Source organism: Vombatus ursinus, unplaced genomic scaffold (assembly GCF_900497805.2).
Source record: "Vombatus ursinus unplaced genomic scaffold, bare-nosed wombat genome assembly UNPS02014812.1, whole genome shotgun sequence".
NCBI lineage: Eukaryota > Metazoa > Chordata > Mammalia > Diprotodontia > Vombatidae > Vombatus > Vombatus ursinus.
In genome coordinates, this window is record NW_020954590.1 from 91,654,938 (window position 1) to 91,674,540 (window position 19,603).

General features: G+C 37.9%; 1 protein-coding gene across 1 annotated transcript in view; it reads left to right on the plus strand.

The window, feature by feature from the left end:
* The first annotated feature begins 7,260 nt into the window (after positions 1-7,260).
* The window catches only part of LOC114053873 (extracellular sulfatase Sulf-1), a 287,381-nt gene continuing 275,038 nt past the window's right edge, over positions 7,261-19,603 (plus strand). The window contains exon 1 of the mRNA XM_027876980.1: positions 7,261-7,282. The gene's annotated coding sequence lies outside the window, so the exon portion shown is untranslated. The remainder of the gene's footprint in view (positions 7,283-19,603) is intronic.

The window sequence follows — 19,603 nt, forward strand, 5'->3', positions numbered from 1 at the left end:
GTATCTCCCCCATTAGACTGTGAGCTCCTTGAGCATGATGACAGTTTTGTTTTGTTTTCTAATCTTTTTTTGAATCCCTACCATTTAATATAGAGTGTGGCACTTAATAAATGCTTGATGACAACTTGACTTCGTACATCTGCCAATCCAGAAAGGCTTTGAATTTGGGACTGGGAGTATCTGTGTTTGTTTCTTAGGACCATCCTACATACAAACAGATGCTTATTACTAGGTGCACCAAATAATATGAAATTTTTCAGTCACAGAAAATCTCAAAAACCCTCTACTTTCCTCAAATATTTGGGACCATTTTTTTTTTATTTTCATCCACTTCTTTTTTTTCTTAAGTAATGTTCCACCTCTGTGATTTTGTGATCTCTATTATACTGGCTTATATATTCCTTATTGATCATATGTTTTAGCCTTATGTTGTAAACCAATAGCTTATGATGTTCTGTTCCCACAGTGCAACAGACATATGGTGAGTGCTTAGTAACTACTTGTTAGAGAAACAACATAGCAAAAAGAATACTAGACTCAGAGTTAATGTCAAGTCCTGAAATAAATCAAAGTCATGAGTTGAGAATAAAGTTATCTCAATCTTTAACTGAGATAACAGGGTAGCAAACCTGCCACCCTGGGAGATGTCCAGTGGATTTCCCAACCAAAGAGATACATGAAAAAGTTTTTTATAGTTTTAGGAGGAAAGAGTGAGGAGATAGATGAGGTAGAAAGGGCTGGTCATAAGACTGCAGTGGCCCTTGGCAATCTGGGCAAGGAAAAACCATTCTAGCTATTTTGCTCTTCATGCCGTGAATCCCAATGGAAGGGGGGCAAGGACATCAGGAGCTGTGATTCAGCCTAAGCTAGGTTCCTTTACAAGGTAAAATTCCAGGGTAGGGGGACTCAGGGTGTGGTTCAACTCAACCTAATCAAGAGTAAATAGTTTAAGGGAGGAATGCAAAGACATTACTCAAACTCTGACATTACTAGGATCATTTAAGAGAGTGGCATATAATATTACATTTGGTATTAACAGTTTATGTCCTTATATTAACAATTTTTCTGTCATTACCAAGCCCTGAGTTCATATGCCAGCTCCACCATTTACTAGCTACATGACCAAGGGAAAGTTGTTTAACTTATTTGTACATCAGTTTGGGATAACGACGTTTCTGTAATCTACCTCATAGGATTGTGGGGAGAAAAACCTGCTGTGAACTTTAAAGTTCTAGATAAATGGGTTGACTGATTGATTTTGCTTTATGTGGCCAAATGAAAATCTTCTTTCATTTCTATTGGCTTGTAAAGCAATGATCCAAAATCAGGCCTAAGACTTCATTTCCTTTATTGTTCCCATATTACATGAGACTAGCTAGTAATACACTTCCCTTTGACTTGGCTTTCCTCATGATAATAAGCCTAAGGGAATATATACTGTTTAGTAGATACAATGTGTTAGAAATATCATACTTAGAAGCCGGTAGATGGGCCTTGTATGATGACTCTTAGGGCATTTTCCATATGAAAATTATCATGGACTGTGTCAATCTATACACCTGCTCAGATTACCCCAGGCCACTAAGGTCAGAGGGCACAGTTCTCCAATGATCAGCACAAGACTACAGATGCTTTGAAATGAGCACTGACCAGTATGTGCTTTCTTTCCATATGTGTGCATGTGAATGTCTTTATCTTGATAAACTAGATTTTAAAGAAGTAAAACCAGGGATTTGTATAATGAATATTTTGCCTAACATCTGCATGATTCCAAGATCTAAATGGCCTAAATACAGACCTTGTCTTCCAGCAGCTGCTCAGGTAATCAACAGACAGTTTTCTTGCCAGAGTAGAAATAGCCTGTGGGAAGGCCGACTGCCATTTTGAAATGGTTTGCCTTTGTTCAGATGTGACTTTTTCACCTTATTTTGATGAGGCAATTCCAAGCTAGATGACATTTTCCCACTGAGCCGCTGCCCTAGGTACTCTCTTCTGAGACATGTATGGTGAATCATCAACATGAAAAAAAAAATCTTTGAAAGTATGTCCCTGCCAAATGGGGAAAGATTAATCATCCTTACATTCTCTGTGATTAATTTGTACCAGTTGCAACAGGAAGTATCCATAACAGCTGACAACCACTGTTTTGACTGGGTATTCTGAGGCTGATAGAGTATGTATTTACGTTGAGTACTGCTTTTGGTAATGTACAAGTGGCTACTTCCTAATACCTCGAGGGAAGTATCAGTTTTGTACTGTTTATTCTATAATTTTTCACAGTGATGTTGGAGAGAAAGGCATTACTCCTAAGGAAGCCAAAGCTGACATTGTTTTCTGGTTTCCATTTTGGGTCTCAAAATTAAAGTTGATGAAGTACTCAAGGTCGATTATTTTATGAGGAGCATTGTAACCTGATTAAGTTGCCTACTTATGTCAGAGAAGCTGACACCATGCTACCTGCTGGGTGAACCTTCATTAACAAAATCCCTTTAATTGAATCTGCCTTGAAATCAATCAGTCAATCAACACAGATTTCTTGTGTATTTACTGTGCATAACACTGTCCTAGGCTCCCTGAGGATACAGAGACATTAAAGGTATGTTTGCCAAATCCTCTAAATGATATCAACAGAGCCAAGAAAAATGAGGGAGGAAAATTGAGAATACAATCAGATGATCATAGATTTGAAGCTGGAAGAGATCTTAGATATCATATAGATTCTTACTTTTTACAAATGAGGAAATTGCTGCCTGGAGATTCAAGGTGGCCTGCCTAAGGTTGCATAAGTAGGAAGCCTCAGAATCAGGAGTTGACTCCAAATCCAGCATTCTTTCTCCTATACCAAACATCTTATTTGATGTTTTGTTTTGTTTTGTTTTTTCAAAAGAAAATTGACTGGTTATTCTATTGCACTGACTAACCAAGTCAGTAAATATGTCAGTAACCTAGTTAAGAAGCATAACAATAATGATGATGGGGATGAGGATGATGAGAATGATGATAATTAATATCTATATAGTGTTTAAGGTTTTAACATCTTACATACATTATCTCATTTTAACCTTACCACAACTCTATGAAGTATAATCACTCCCATTTTGTAGATAATAACACTGAGGTTCAGTAGGATTAAGTGATTTGGTCATGGTCACATAGCTAGTAAGTACTAAAGGTAGAATTTAAAACTAGGTGTTCGTGACTCCAAGTCCAACACTTCATCTACTACACCACTGTTGATAGGTGACTATTAATTAACAAATCATGTGCAAATTACTAACTAATAATTAAAAAATTAAACATATATATAAATAAAATAGCAAAAATATTTGGAAGGTCTATACACATTTGTTTATTAAATAGTATTAAATTAATACCTAATGTTCTAAGGAGTATTCCACACAAACCAGGGATGATAAAGATAAACTATAAATAGGAAGTTGGATAATTTCTAAAAAGAGTAATCTCTGGACCACAGCATTCCCTTATAACTATTATTGAGCCAGTTAACTCAAAAAATGAAGATATGAAGCCAGGAAGAATCCATATGAAAACAGTCCACAATTATGTGGCACTTCATACAATACATTTTGTTTCCTCCATAGAATGTCAGCTTCTTAAGGGCAAGAACTGTTTCAATTTTTGTCTTTGCACCCCTAGAACCTCACACTATGCCTAGCACATAAGGAACACTTAATAAGTGCTTAATGATTGAGAGACTGAAAGGTAACATAGAACCAGAGTGTGGAGGGCCTTAAATTTCAGACAAAGGAATGTGCATTTATTCTATTAGCAATATAGAGCTGCTGAAGACCTTTAAGCAAGGAAATGCCATGAGATACCTAAGAAGGTTTATTTGGTAGCATATGGTGAACATATGCATCACTGTTTTATACTTCAGTGATATCAGTATTCAGCAAAGCATTGAATGGTCACATCTGTCATAGTGACATTGGAGCTGCATTATTTAAGAAAAGTCTTCAAGGCTATATTTTGTATTATCAAATCATATGCATTTTTTCAAATCAATAAATGACATTCACAGTAGAATCTTATATTCTCTTATAAGATCATAAAGATGTAATCTATTATAAAAAATCTTCAAAAGACTGTCTGATCCACTTGAGAAAGGACTCCTCTTTTTTGACAAGAACTACTAGGAAAACTGGAATAAGGTTTGGCAGAAATAAGGTTCAGATTGGCATCTTAGACCACATACCAAAATATGTTCAAACTGTATACATGACCTAAATATAAAAGCTCACAACATAAAATAATTAGAAGAGAATGACATCAGGCACCTTTTACAACTATGACTAACAGAGGAATTCTTAAGTAAAGAAGGGATAAAGAGATCATAAAAGATAAAACAGTAAATTTTGATTACAAAAATAAATTTGTTAAAGCTTTTGCTATTCAGCTATGACAGCATTTAGAGACAAGGCCCCATAAGATTCTCATGTCCTAATATTATTAACCCAAAATCCATGAACTTTTTCTTGTTGTGCCTCAGTTTCCTCATCCACCACCCACAGCTGTGAGGATAAAATAAAATATTTGTAAAGCTCTTTTCCAATCTTCCAGTGCTATGTAAGTTGCTGTTGTTGTTATATTTTGATAAATGTATTTCAATATAATTGGCTCCTTTGTAACCTTAAGTGTTTTATCTTATAGATTTAAAAATATTATTCGGAGAAGGAGTCCAATGGCTTCCCCAGACTGACAAAGTAGTCCATGACACACAAAAAAGGTTAGTTTTAGAGCTTCTTCCAACATTAGTTCCCTTGTCTTGATATTGTAGGGACTTGAATCTAGTTAGAAGTCCTTTATTAAGGACGCTAATATGCCCTTATTACATATTCTTATAATTATCTGGTCTAACTGGGTCTCATGACAATTCTTTTATAGCCTGATTTTCCTCTCAACCATTCTAACTTATTTTGTGAGCCAACACTGCCAGGAAAAGGAGGAGACAGTCCTGGCAGCAGCAATGGGAAAATAATATCTGGTATTAACTGAGACCTTCCTTTGCTCTAATCCAATAGATCTTACTGGATGCTGACAGATAAAAGTGAAATAATGGCTACATGTGTAACCAGTCATTTCCTCTGTTAAAACATAGTATATTTCATGTTTAAAATGTAGTTTGGTGGTCACTGTGTATAATTAATCAATCAGCAAGTAGTAAGTAGTAAGTGTAAATTATATAACTGTGCTGCATACACATGGGATGGAAAGGTAAAAGCAAAACAGTCCCGGTCATCAGGAAGCTTACACTCTAACAGGATGTACAGAGCTACAACTTCCACATGCCTTGAATTTCTTTCACTTCTTGATTCTAAGTGATTTCTTTTTGCTATTGTTCTCTGTGCCCTCTTTAGAATCAATTTCTTCATAGAAATTCTCTACTTCTCCTTATTCAATGTATACACAATATGTTATCTTTGCCCAGAGAACAATGAATAGACAGTCTCCTAGAGGAAAGGAACCATGCCCACATTCTATTCCTTCTAAAATTGAAAACAGCAATTTAGAAAAACATGAGATTTGTTATGAATTGATACAGAATAAAATGTGCAAAACTTAAAGAAACAAACAATAATAGCTAATTTGTGTACTACTTTAAAATTTATAAAACACCTTTCTAGTCATTTTTTCATTCATGTTCAACTCTTTATGGTCCCTTTTGCGGTTTTCTTGGAAAAGACAAGGGAGTGGTTTGCCATTTCCTTCTCCAGCTCATTTTACAGAGGAGAAAACTGAGGCAAACAGGGTTAATTGACTTGCCCAGGGTCACACAGCTAGCAAATATGCTACATTTGATGAACTCAGGTCTTCCTGACTCCAGGCCCAGAACTTTATCCACCGAGCCACCTAGCTGCCTACAAAGCACCTTAGACATATTTCTTTTCACCCTCAGTTTTTGCTTTCAGTTTTTCAGATAAGGACACTGAGAGTAAGAGAGGTTATATGACTCCAGGTCATAAAGCTAGTAAGTATATGAGGCAGAATTCTTAGTTTTTCTAACTCCTACTCCAATGTTCTATCCACTGTCTTCACCAACAAAGTAAATGAAAAAAATCACTGCAAGGAAACCAAACTCAACAATTGAAAAATCAACATTATATGTGCTTCCTAGAGCAAATGTAATAAAACACGCCTCTGAGAATCAGACAACTAAAGCAGAATTCTACACGTGTCTTATGTTGTCATAAATGGTCAATGTATCTGATGGTTGTTTAATTGCGTTTCTTTGTTATGAGGAAGGATTCCATGGGAAAGAGGAAGAAGGGGCAACAGGGAAGCACAGAGAGAAGGTTATTACCAGAAATTACTGCAATGTCATGACATAAAAAATCAGTAAAACAGCATATTTTTAAATGAAACTAGAAAGAGGAAAAAAAGATCTGTAGCTCAGTGAATGGATAGTTCACAGGTTCTCCTTGGAGAAATAAAGGAGTTGGAAAAGTTAGCTTTTATCATGTGCCCAATGGCAACAAGAAATTTTATTTCAAGGGATAGTCCATCACCTCACTTTGCAGCACTCACTTGGAGGGTAAGCAAAAGAATATCATTGCAGCCCAAGGACATAGGGATCAAATGTGCAAACTGTTGGCTTTGGGCTCTTGGGAACTTAGCCAAGTTTAGTTATTTTGTGTGCCCGAGGTGGCTGCTGGAACCTGAAAACTGAATTGTCAGCTGCGGAAAGGGTGGGAGGTAAGAGTTGGATGTAGAGAAATAAGTATAGACTTGTTTGACTTGGCCCTAAACAGCAGAACTAGGAGCAATGGGTAGAAGCTGCAGAGAAGATTTTGGCTTGATAAAAGGGAGTGGAGGAGGAGAACTCCCTAACAATTGAAACTATCCCAAAGTGGAGAGGTGACTCCTTTGCCAGAGGCCTTCAAAGGAAGGCTGATCAACTACTAATTGTTGAGGACTTAGAGAGGATTCCTGTTCAAATAAGAAAAAATTAGGCAAAATGACCCCTGAGGTCTCTTCCAATTCTAAGATTCTATGATCCAGTGATTTCAAGTGATCCCCTTTTGCTACTTAATTCCCCCAAAGAACAGGAAGGAGAGCCCCAAATTGAAGTGCTAAGCAGTTCTAGAAAGACCTGTCTGGCAAAGTTTGGGAATGACTAGTTTGAATTTGTTGTTTATTTATTCAGGGACACCGGAATTAAATTCATCTGAAATTTGTCCCAACAGAGATGTCCTGACTTGGATTTGGGGTGATAATTCTATCTGAGGCTGCGTGCTTTGATACCAGTTTAAACATTACTTTGGTAAGTCACTACAAACCTCTGTTCCTGACGCTGTGAGATAAAGGGGGCAGATTACTCCCCCTTGACCTCTGTGAGTGATTGCCTGCACCCTGGTCCCACTAGGGATAGGGCTGCCGCTAAAAAGTCCATCAACTCTCCCTCCCACTGTAGCGAGTCTCTGGAGGTGATTGATGGAAGGGGATTCCTGGGAGCCTTGCGTCTGTATTTCCTCCAGCACTGGCAGTCAAGCTGAGCTTCCCACTTGCTCAGACCGATAACATCTGTGGCTTCCCACTCCTATTTAGATAACCCTGGGGCCATCTGATGTAGAAAGGAGGCAGGGGTGTTGGAACCCATGGATTTAGTAGGATTTCCAAATTTAAAGAGCTGCCCTAGAAGCAGAAGAGTGAAAGGATATTAACCTCCTCCAGTTTACAATTGGGAATGGCCTGTCTTTGAAGCAATACAGACAGGGACTATTCTAGATGGGGGAGGGAAAGAGGGGACAGGGAGGAGGGCGTTAAATTAATAAAACACAGATCTTATTCTCATAGAATGGGAAAGTGAGACACATGGACACATAATAATACCCTAATACAATGAGTTAACTGATTTAAGAAGAAGGAAAAGGTACTTTGGAAATGTAGAGGAAGAAGTTACTTACAGTTGCTGTCCTATTTCGACATTTTGATTTGGCCCCTTGGTTTCAAAGTCTTTTCTGAGTCTTAAAATCATTAGTAAAGAAACTTGTTTTAATTTCCCCCTTTGTCAGGGTCAGAAGGTGAGAGGAATAGGAGGGAGAGAGATACCAAAGTTCACAGAATCTTAGAATACTATGAGTGGAAAGGAATTTTATTTTATAAATACCAAAACTAAGACCTGAAAAGAGGCAGTAACTTGCCTGAAGTCACACTCCTGGTTAAAAATTCTTTTTTTTTCCCTTAAATTCCAACTTTACATGAATAGACTGATCAATTTATTATAAAGCAAAGGGCTTCCACCTGATCAATACTGTGTCAACTTCCTAGAAATTAAGTATTAGGGCCTTGGAAGGGGGGGGGAGGTGTTCAATCATGTGGGGAGGCTCATTTAATTGTATAAATTAATCTGACTTGTAACCCTGAGTCACCACAATGCTGGCTGGCTTGCTTGAAATGGAACCTTTTCCCTAGCTTTCCTCAAATGACTCAATCCAAATCTGGCAGATGGCCACCTCTCCCAGCCAAGAAAAGGGAAAACAAGGTTGTAAAGCAAAAGACTTTGCTTGGGTATGCTCCTACTCAAATATGCCCCAAAGACCCAAAGTCAAGTACCCTGAGTACTCGAGTGAGAGTGAGAGAAGGACACTGAAGCCACGTTTACCATAATAAACCTCAGAGGCTGAGAAAATCACAGTGCCTGTCCCCAAGGGAGCATTGGAGGAAAGAACTAAAACCAATCAAAATGACAAGCTGGGTCAAATCCATGCCTGGGTTCACAAAAATATTCAGAAGAACCTGAGAGCTCCTGAAATGTTTCTTTCCTTTACTGCACTGTTACTGAAGTCAAGTTGAATACCAATTAAAGAGAAATTAATATGTGAAATGGTAATTAGCTATACTTTTTGCTATCTGCAATAGGCACTGGTAACTATATGAATCTTCCAAAAATGCCCAAATCCACAGCTGTGTTGCCTTTAGCTGAGTAGGAGGAGAAGAGAGGGGACCTGGAGAGTGAGTTGAAAAATAGAAAAGCAAAATACTCTCCATGATAATGTGATGCTACTTTGTACAGTCTTTCCATGAAGCATTTTGACATTCAAATCATCATTCTCTTCCCTCCACGTTGTTCTCCTCCCCCGGCTCTATGTGGACTTCTTTCAAGTTTGAACCCTCTGCTACCCTATTCAGACTATGGTTTTCCTTCCTTGTTTCCTGAATCTGATAGCTTACCATCTAAGACCTTTGCACACTGTTAATGGTTAGGCCTTTGATCCCCAAAGTGAGGCACATTATATTCATATTGTGCCTTTCTCCTCTCTTCCAGTGATGTGTTGACTTTTTCCTCATCCATTAATTAGCTACTGAGAAAGAGCATGGCTTACCAGATAGATAGCCCACTTTAAAGTCATGAAGGCATGGATTCAAGGACTGTCTTTTGACATATACTGGCTATGTGACAGACAAGTCACTTAAGTTCTCAATGGCCCAGGAAACTCTTTAAGACTACAAATTATAGAAATTGCCAATCTGCATCTGTGACGAGAAAGCTCCCCATGCTTACTAACTCTCAGGTCCTAACCCCTTCCCCCAACAAAATCCTTGGCACGTTTTGCCCCTTCCCTGTTCTACCAGGGGCCCTACAAAGAACGGAGGCCTCTTCTCAAAAACAAAAGCAAAAGCAAAAATAGAAACCTCAAATTATGATTAGGACTTAGAGAACAAAGCGGGGCTTGGTGGTCCAAGGAAAGAAGTAAACAAATTATCTTTGTATGGCTTGGCCCAAGACAGAAGGCACAGGAAAGCTTAGATGGATAGATTGATAGATAGATGGATAGATGCATAGATAGATAGTTTTTCATCCAAGAATTCTAAGCTTTGGTTCGTCACTATGAAATCAGTCTATGACTGATTTCAGGAAGAGACACCAAAGATGTAATGTTGAGAAAGGGGTCAAAACTAAGAGCAGTAGCAGATTAGCCAAGCAAGAGTGCAAGAACTATTAGAATTCAATGGAACTGAAATGAGTTTCCAAGAGCTTGCAAGTAGCAAAGAAATGTTTTGTTTGTTCAGTGACTTGCTGTGAGCCATCTGCTTTTCAAGCCTGCCCTTGGAGCATCAGCTAGTGATGACAAGTTTCTTTTAACCTTTCATTGTTTAACTAAATGATCAAAATTGTAGTTATTTTAATGAAAAAGTTATTTTTATGGAGTTGGAATCTCTTGGGTAATTTCTGATCTCAATTATGCTTCCATTCAGATTCACAAATAACTCTCTACCACCTCTTGGGAAAGAAAAATAGAAAGGGGGGAAAATGATATCTTGCCTTTTTCCTGAAAGTCACAAAAGCTAACAAATTATTATGCTGTTTAACAAGAGTGCAAGCTCCCTGAAGGAAAGAACTATGTTATATCTTGTTTCCACTCACAGAACCTAGAACAATGCTTACACAGTAGCTCATAACCAGGCTTTGGCACATTCCCAGATCCCTCATATAATAGATTCTAGTGACCTGCTTCTGTGAGAAGACATACTGTGTTCTACCAAATGAGTGGGAGCAGTTGCTTTCCTCTAGCTACATAATGGGAAATGCTTATGTCTTTTGAACTATGAGACTCAGATAATCTCATTCTCTCTTTCTGCTGGCTTACAAAGGTGAAGGTCTTGTTTGGCCAAAGCATGGGTACCATGTTCTAAGCTGGATGGGTGAAAGGTCCCTATAACTTCCCCTTATGTCCCATGGCACTTAGAAATATGCTTGTGGTTTGGATCTCTTTCATTTATCCTTTTCATTTCTAGACTTTTCATTTCTAGCCATTGTGACCTTGGAGCCAGGATCCTAAGCTGAGTGTTGCTTCTAGCTCAGCAAGGAAGCCTTGAGAAGCCAAGGTTCCAGGACACAAACCCAGAGTGATGGCCATGTTGGGGGTGGGGTGTGCTTTGGTCTTAGAATTTGGTGGGACTTATGCTATATAGGAACTGAGCTAAACCTTGAACCTAATCCTTGCCCCCTCCTGAGAGATTGAAGTGGTATAGGGGGGAGATTATGCCCCTCCCCAGGTGTTGGGGGAGGGAATATTTGCTTGTGAATTCTTATACCTTTGAAATAAATATTCCTTTGTAAAAGCTAGTCTGACTGTTAAGTAGTTAAATGGAAGTAGAGTGTAGGGAACCCCTAAAAACTGGGAAAACACATTTGGTCGGGGCTTGAGCCAGTGGCAGAGGCTAGACACCTGGAACTGCCTTAAAGGTACTGAAGAATCCTGCTGGAGAACTGAAATGTAACATACCTAGCCTTCAGGCAATGAAAGCCAGAGTAGTCACTGTTACACATATAATAATTCAACAAATATTTGTTAAGTGTGTATCATGTAGAAAGTCCTCTGATGAAAGTTCACTCAAATAGTGCCAATTCATCTGCCATGTTTAGTCATTAATTCCTTAGGGATATTAAGTAGTTTTCTCATGACCACACAATTATTATGGGTTAACAGCAAAATCTTTCTTCTTCCAAGGCCCCTGTGCTCTCTCTTATAATAACCAATCCTCAATCAATAAATGTTTATCAAGCACTTACCATGCCCCAGGCACTAGAGCAGGGGACATAAAAAGGGACAAAAGATAGTCCCTGTCCTCAAGGAGCTCGCATTCTAATGAGCAGGTGACAACATGCAAACAAATATATACAAAGCAAACTACATACAGGAAAAAGAGGGAATAATTAATGAGGGAAGGCCCTAGAATTAAGTGGGGTTGGGGAAGTTTCCAGAAAAAGGTGGGATATAATATGACCAACAAAATGCCATCTGAGGTCTAAGGTGAAAGATCTGTCCTAGCTGGGAAGACTGGAAAAAGATGTGTGTTGGTTTCTGCATTTGAGTTAGACTTTAAAAGACAGGTAGGAACTCAGGGGGTAGAGATTAAGAGGGAGAGTATTCTAGACACAAGGAATAGTGTTAGCAAAGGCAAGGAGATGGAAAAATATTGAGCTGAGTATATACACTCAGAGAACCTCCACTTTAAGGGGTCAGATAAAAATGGGACAAGATGCCAACCAGTCAAGATGACAGAAAAATAGCAGCTGGAGAGACTGAAAAAAAGAAAGAAAGAAAGAAAAGAACCAGGAGAGTAAGCTATCTCAGGAGTTAACAAAAAAGTTATTAACAAGAAGGAAAGAGTATTTAACAGTACCAAAGGCTGCTGTAGAGGTCAAAGAAGATGAGAAATCTGAAAAAAAGCCATTAGATTCGGTGGTAAGAGAATCATTGGTGACCTTTGAGAGAACAGTTTCAGTAGAGTGGTGGAAAATGAAAACCAAGTTGTAAGATAATGAGAGGAAAGTGGGCAGAAATGAAGCAGAGGAAGCATGTGTGTAAAGTTTGTTTTTTAAACTAGTGTTGCCCAGCAGGTTAGATATAGTTTGTGGGTTTCTAGCAGGCTCAATTTACTGTATACTAGAAATTTCCAGTGGGTTCCCTGATAACCTTCATAATTATAAACGTAGAATCCTACGCTGATAAATTGACAATGTAATGTCCAGTTTAATATAACAAGAATATGTTCATATTTTAACCCCTTTCTCTCTCATATTAACTATGCTTTAATAAAATGGATGAGGAACTATGGTTGAATTATCTTTTTTTGACAAAGGTTACTGAACTATTAGATCCAGGAAATCTACATACATAAATTGTAGCTTACTTAAATTTTAGCAAAGTATTTAAATAAGCCTTTCATGCTATTCTTTTAGAATATTCCTTTTAGGAGAGATGCAGGCTAGACAATGGTACAGCTAGATCGAATCAAAATGGCCAGATCCATAGAATCACAAAATGAGAGAGTCAAAAAGCCACGTAGTCTAATCCACATCTCAAAGAAATGCCCATGAAAATACATCCAAAGAGTGATCATTAATGCTTCCACATCAACTTGGAATTAGGTCTCCAATAGAGTGCCCCAGGGATCTGTTTTTAGATCTCTACTGATTAGCATTTTCAAGACTAGGTCTCCCCTTGTAACCCAGGCTGGGAGAGCAGAGGCTACCTATAGCTGGTCCCACTCTGATCAGCATAGGAGTTCTTACTGCTTCATTTCCAATGTTAATTCACTAACTCCTCATTAGGTAACCTGTGGCCTCCCATTCTTTGGAGGCTCACCACATTAATGTAGTACCAAGTATGGACATCAGATCCCATTAGCCCACTGAAACTCCAAAGCCAAGAGATGCAAAAGTTTCAGCTTTTTCAAAAGCAGGGATTACAGGTGTGTACCACCACACCTGGCAAATTAGCATTTTTGTCAATGACTTAGATGACATGTCTATCAAACTTGCAAATGATATAAATCTAGACAAGATAGCTGTGACACAACCAAAATTCAAAAAGACCTTGACAAAAAGAATGCTGGGATGAAATAGGATGAAATCTAGTAGGATGAAAGTTAATAGAGATAAGTATAAAGTCTTATGCTTGTGTTTAAAAAAATCTTGCAAGTATAAGATGGAATAAACATGACTAGATAACAGTTGATCTGAAAAAATTATTGGACAAGTGACTTAACCTCTTTTTGTCCCAGTTCCCTCAAACCTGTAAAAATGGGGATAATAATACCACCTACCTCACAAGATTGTTGAAAGGCTCAAATCAAATATTTGTTAAAAAAAAAAAGCACTTAGCACAGTGCCTGGCACATAGTAGGTACTATATCAACACTCATTCCCTTCCTCTTCCCCTCCCCCAACCCTTTGGGGGGCTTGCTCTAGCTAAGAGAAGCTAATTATTGAGAAACAGAAACTTGAGCAGTAAAGCAAAATTTAAGGCATGAGTAAATGCCTACCATATAGGGAGTTAATAAAATTAGACAATAACTTCCCTGCTGTCTTCATCAGCTTTCCTTACTTTGTCAGGTATTGTCATCCTCAGCTTTACCAATGAGGAAACAGAGGCTTACTGCAATGTGCATACAACCAAAACACCATAGAGTATCTAAATGGAGAAGCCAAGATATCAAATCAGTTCATCAGTTTCAAAGACCAATGTCCCTTCTACCACACTACATGGTCTCTCTAAGTCTAATACAACACTCACCCCATCTTGAGTCAAGTCACTATTCTTTTCATAGAAAAAAAAAACTCACTTCAAAAGAATGGTCCCTTTTAAAATTTTATTTTGGAGCGGCTTCCATTTGTCAGGATGTTCACTGCTAAGAAAATCTTTTGTCAGTCTCTTTCAATTACATTTCTAATGTATTTCTTAAGCAAAGGAATTCCTGATTCAAGAAATTGTTTAAGTGTCTACTTTTCCTTGCAAAACTCAGAGTGACCTCTAGTAAGATTTCATGTGCAGGGGTTTGGGTTGGGGGTATCATTTAAAAGATATCAGTTCACTGCTATTATAATGAAAACCATCTGCCCTGGGAAATTTACAGACATAAATCTCTCTAATTAAAACATCCTTATAACCTTTTTCCAAATGAACCCAAATTTGAGATCTATTTAAATTTCACTATTTTAGAAACAGAAGCACAGGGAGACGTGTCAGGAATTCAGATAACTCCATAACCAGAGTAGGAAACTTATTGCTACTCCTCTGACCTGATGAGAGTCACTTTTGGTTTACTTTTTAAAAAAATATGACTCTGCATTTAATACAAGGAATAAAAATGCAGTAGGTCTCGGAAGTCTTATTAAGATGGGAAAGCACCAAACTTAAATGGTTTAGTTCTCCAGGGAAGTGTACACATGCATACAGCCTGGAGGGTATTCAGAATTGTTTTGTTAAAGAAATGAGTCTGAGAAAACTTTAGAAAACAACTGGCAGGAAATTGTGCTGCCTTTGTGGGAGGGAATTCAGGTTTCCTAAATTCTGATTCTCCTGACCTGGTCCTGTTTTCTCTTACTAATAATAATAACTAAAATGTACATAGCATTTTAAGGTTTACAGAACATATTATATATATATATATATATATATATATATATATATAAAATCTCATTTGAGATACGTAATAACCCTATGAAGAAGATGTTGTTATTATTCCCATTCCCCAGATGAGAAAATTGAGGCTGAGATTGTAGCTTATCCATAGACATTTAGTTTCTAAGAATCAGAGGTGGGATTTGACCCAGGTCTTTCCTGACTCCAAGTCTAGTGAACTTTCAACAATGTAATAATGCCTCTCATTCTGGTGAGGCCTGGTTTGCCTCTTGAACTGCTCTTTCTGGCCAGCACATATAGGGTTAATGAATCCTACCATTAGTGGCACATGACTTCTCAGACCAAAACTAGCTAAATTTAAGGGCAGAGAAGGAAAATGTTATTTTTCCAAGATGGAAATATTCCTTTCCTTCTGAATCTATGACTACCAGAACAAACTTCCTAAAGCATAGCTCTGAAAATATAGCTTTCTATCCCAAAACCTTCAAGGGCTTCCTAGAGTCTACAACATAGCTTTCAAATCCTTAAGTATAACCTATAAGGCTCTTCTATACCTTTCCTGCTTCGTCTTTTATTTCTCCTACTCATATGTCATATGGTCCAGTCAAACTGGGCTTCTCATTTCTTTAACACTCTACATTTTGCATGTCTTTTCCCATGGTCTGCTGTCCCCCCTGTCCTCCCTGTACCCCCAACACACATATCCCATACCCATCCCTATTTATGAAAATCTTCCCTATCCTTCAAGTATAGCTAGATGCGACCTCCTTAATCAATCAGTCAATCAGTTATTAAGAACCACTATATTCTAGGCACTATGCTAAGCTCTTCAGGGCAGAAAGAAAAGCATGAAATAGTCTCTGCCTTGATTTGGCTTAAATCCCAACGAAGGAAAGAACGTGTATGTGGAGAGGAATGTGGATAATATAGACAAAATGACTGCAAGGTACTTTTGAGAGGAAGTGTACTAGCAGTTAGGGGGCAGAGACCAGCAAAGGTTTCAGGTAGAAGGTGGCGCTCTAGCTGAAATCAGGAATTCTAAGAGGTGGGGTAAAGAGGGAGGGCATTTCGGGTATGTGGAACAGACAGTGCAAAGTCATGGAAATGGGAGATGGGAGATGGAGTACATGATTAACAAAGTCCTCCTTGATCACCCAGCTGAAAGTAATCTTTCCTCCCTCTGTATTCCTACAAAATGGGTTTGTTGCTCTCTCAAAGAAATAATCACATTCTGCCATGTATTATAATTATTTTCCCTGCTGGATGATAAACCCTTTAAAGCCAGCAATCATGTGTTATTCCTACAGCACATGGTGTTTTGCACATGGTTCAAATGATGAATAAATGGATGATTATATCAGACTGAAAGAATTGTTTCACCTCTGAAACAACATGTTCTCTACTGTCCTTCCTAAGGATTATTCCTGCAAGGTGGGGGTGGGGTTGTATGCTGATTAGCAGGCATGCTTAAGGTTTTAGTTTAACTGGAATATTTACCCTGCATTGGAAAGCCCTCTCCAGACCCCTTGATTTCTTTCCTGTGGCTGCCACTAATCCACACGCATAAATCTCTGTTAAAAATACAGTAAATCTAGTGGGTGTGTTATGTGCCCCAACATCAAGTTAACGAATCTAACTGTGCAGTTACTGTAACAACACTTGATAGAAATAGTAAATGATGCTTATTTTTATTGGAGCCAAGTAACATTTTACCATAGGTAATATGGGTGATCCACTTGCAGCACTAGCTAAACTGAAAAGCACATGGGAATGACCTCAGTGCCAATTCAAACAGAGTTTTATTAAACGCACCTGATTTTAAGCTACCTCTTCATATTCCCGTTTAACAGCTTAATAAGAACCAGTTACAGCCTCGCTTTTGTGTTTCGAATTTAGTCGGCTGCAAATCCAACTTGCCCTTCACTTGATAGAAGCCCGTCGGAGGAGCCTGATGAAGGCCTCTAATGGAAATAAATGTTTTAAAAATCCACAAGGCCTTATAGACTGAGTGATTTTCACGATCTGTTGAGAACATTTGAAATACAGCCCATCCAGGCTCCTTGGAGACCTTTAAATTCATGCCCTCACCTTTATGTTAAAGAGCTCAAGCTGTTGACTACGAGGACTCTCAAATTTCCAATGAAGACAGATACCTAGGAGTGACCATTCTCTTGTTAACATCTGTAGCCATTGAAATGGCTGCTTGCCTCTGAAGGAAGGTAGAGGAGCAACCCATTATGGCCACATCAGCAGGCATGCTTTCTCCTGTCGGCTCACCCAAGTGCCAGATGCAAAAGTCGTGCTCTAAAAAAGGCTGGAGGAGAGGAGAATGGTCACAGGGATTATAAACTGATAATTGTTCCCTCGCTGTTTTGCCATTTCAGCCAACTAGCTGCCATAGTGATTATTTTCCCCTTTATTACTGAGCATATTGCCGGACATGTCCACTACTGTATCCCATTGCTTCTTTCTTTGTCACAAGACTATTCTTTAGAAGCCATGTAACACATACACACACATACACACACACACACACACACACACACACACACACACATCCTTCTAGGTCATAAGATTGTGGTTTCATGAACAAAAGCAGAGAGATCGCTACTCCCCAGATATTTCAGAATAGCAACTGGGGACATATTATAGAATACCAAACTCAAAAATACTCTTCATATTTGTACAAGAGGTTTGTTTGTTTTTTTTAAAGTAAATCTATTGTAATCCACTGAGAATGTTTTCAACCTCTCTTTGTAGAGATTGTCTGAATTCATTGACTAAGGAAAAAAGAGTAGTATGTTATTTCCCTTCACTTTATAAAACCCACTACTGTGTGTTTCGATTCACACATGCAGCACAAATTTTATAAGGTACAATAAAATACATGTATTTATGGATGTGGTCTATGTTGTCAAATACTCATTAAAATCAGGATGAAATTTTTACTGGTCCCTTAAGGGACATAAGGGACAAAGTGTTTTAGTTTGACAATAGTATCCATAGACATGCTATTAAGGCCATCTTTTCAATAGTTGTAAATGAGTATTGTATATAAATCGTGGCCAGTTATCCAAGGGATGTTAGGCCAATGGGGCACAATGGGATACAGGCATAGCCAAAAACTTTTAATAATGCAGTGAGGATGAACTCAACTGATCTGCATCTCCCCTGATCACTCCCTTTGCACATAAGAATGTTTTCTAAAGATAGAAAACAATTTTTTAAAGGAATGTTTTCCTTAAGGCAATGAAGAGACTTTAAAATGAGGCACTATTCTCTAAACAAACTGAAACTAGTTACAAAAGCTACCCACTTGTTCAGGTTTTCACTAAGTCACAGTTTTAAGCCCCATGGATGATTTTTGTAAATATTAACACTTTCCAAGGAGGTATAAAATTTCCAAAAACAATTTTAAACCATGGTGGGATGAGAAGGAAGTTTCTTCTCCATTTCTATTTTCCCTTTAAGAAAAAAGAAATTGAAATATATACAACATTTTTTAGCACTACTGTTTACAGAACAAGTTTTAGTTAGGGAACATAAAAATGCATTGTGCGTAAGATTTACCTCATAAAATTGTCCTGTTTGGTATATTAAACTTAAGAGAAAATTCTCTTCAGGCAAAGATTACAGTTTATTAATTATGTACTTTCCTTTTTTTTTTTTTTGTTAAGTTTTCTCACAAATGGAACACTTAGAGCTTTGAGGCACCTCTGACTTTTTGCCAGTTTATGGGAAGCAGGCAAAAACTTGAAAAAGAGAAGAAACCACCAACATAACTGTCAAAGAAAGAAAGCTATGATGTTCTGTACTAAGCATTCTCTGCACTGTCAAGTAGCACTTACCTTCATAAAAAGAGATGGATAAAAAAAACAGAGTGATGGGGGCGGGACAAAGCTCACTAAATACAATTTCTGCCACATGGAATGTGGTATAATCCCTCTCATTTAGAAATGCTTATTTCATTTTACAATGCTTTCAAATTACATGAGGGTCTTTTTTCCCCCTTAGAATAACTTAAAATGTGGAAATGTTTCCAGATGCCATGAGCTGATTTCACCATTTTGCTGGAGAATAAAAAAAAAAAAGGAAAATGAAGTTTAATGGCTAGTTTATAAATAAACACTAAGCCTATACAAATTTAGTAATGATATCTCCTCAAAGTTCATTGTAAACAATTTTTCAGCTCTGTAGGCCTCACTTCATTGTTAAAATTAGGTGGATAATTTTGCCATGAAATATCATCAAATTCATAGGAATTTAGTGATTGATTTACAATTGTGATTTGAAATGCTAATGCAGACAGAATAAGCATTAACATTCTATGCCAGGTCAATTTAAATGAACTTTTCAATAAAGAATGTGTGGGGAGCATACCTATGTACATATGTTCTCAAAATGTACAAATCCATCTGTGATCTCCCTGATTTGGGAGCTCCTTTCCAAGATGAAGATCATCACCCATTCACTCTAACCCGTCCTGTGTGATTCTTCTCTATAGGTCCTCTCATGAATTCACTACAGGGTTTCCACACAACCTAATGGAGGCCTTCCATGCTTTCTTCTGATGTTGCTGTCTAGCCCTCCACCTGTTACCCCACACTCTTGCACGTGACCAGTTCATCTTCCCATCCTATTATACAATTCAATGATGATATCTTTTATTCCTGTTCTTTTTCAGCCAGTCCATAAGCATTTATTGAGTA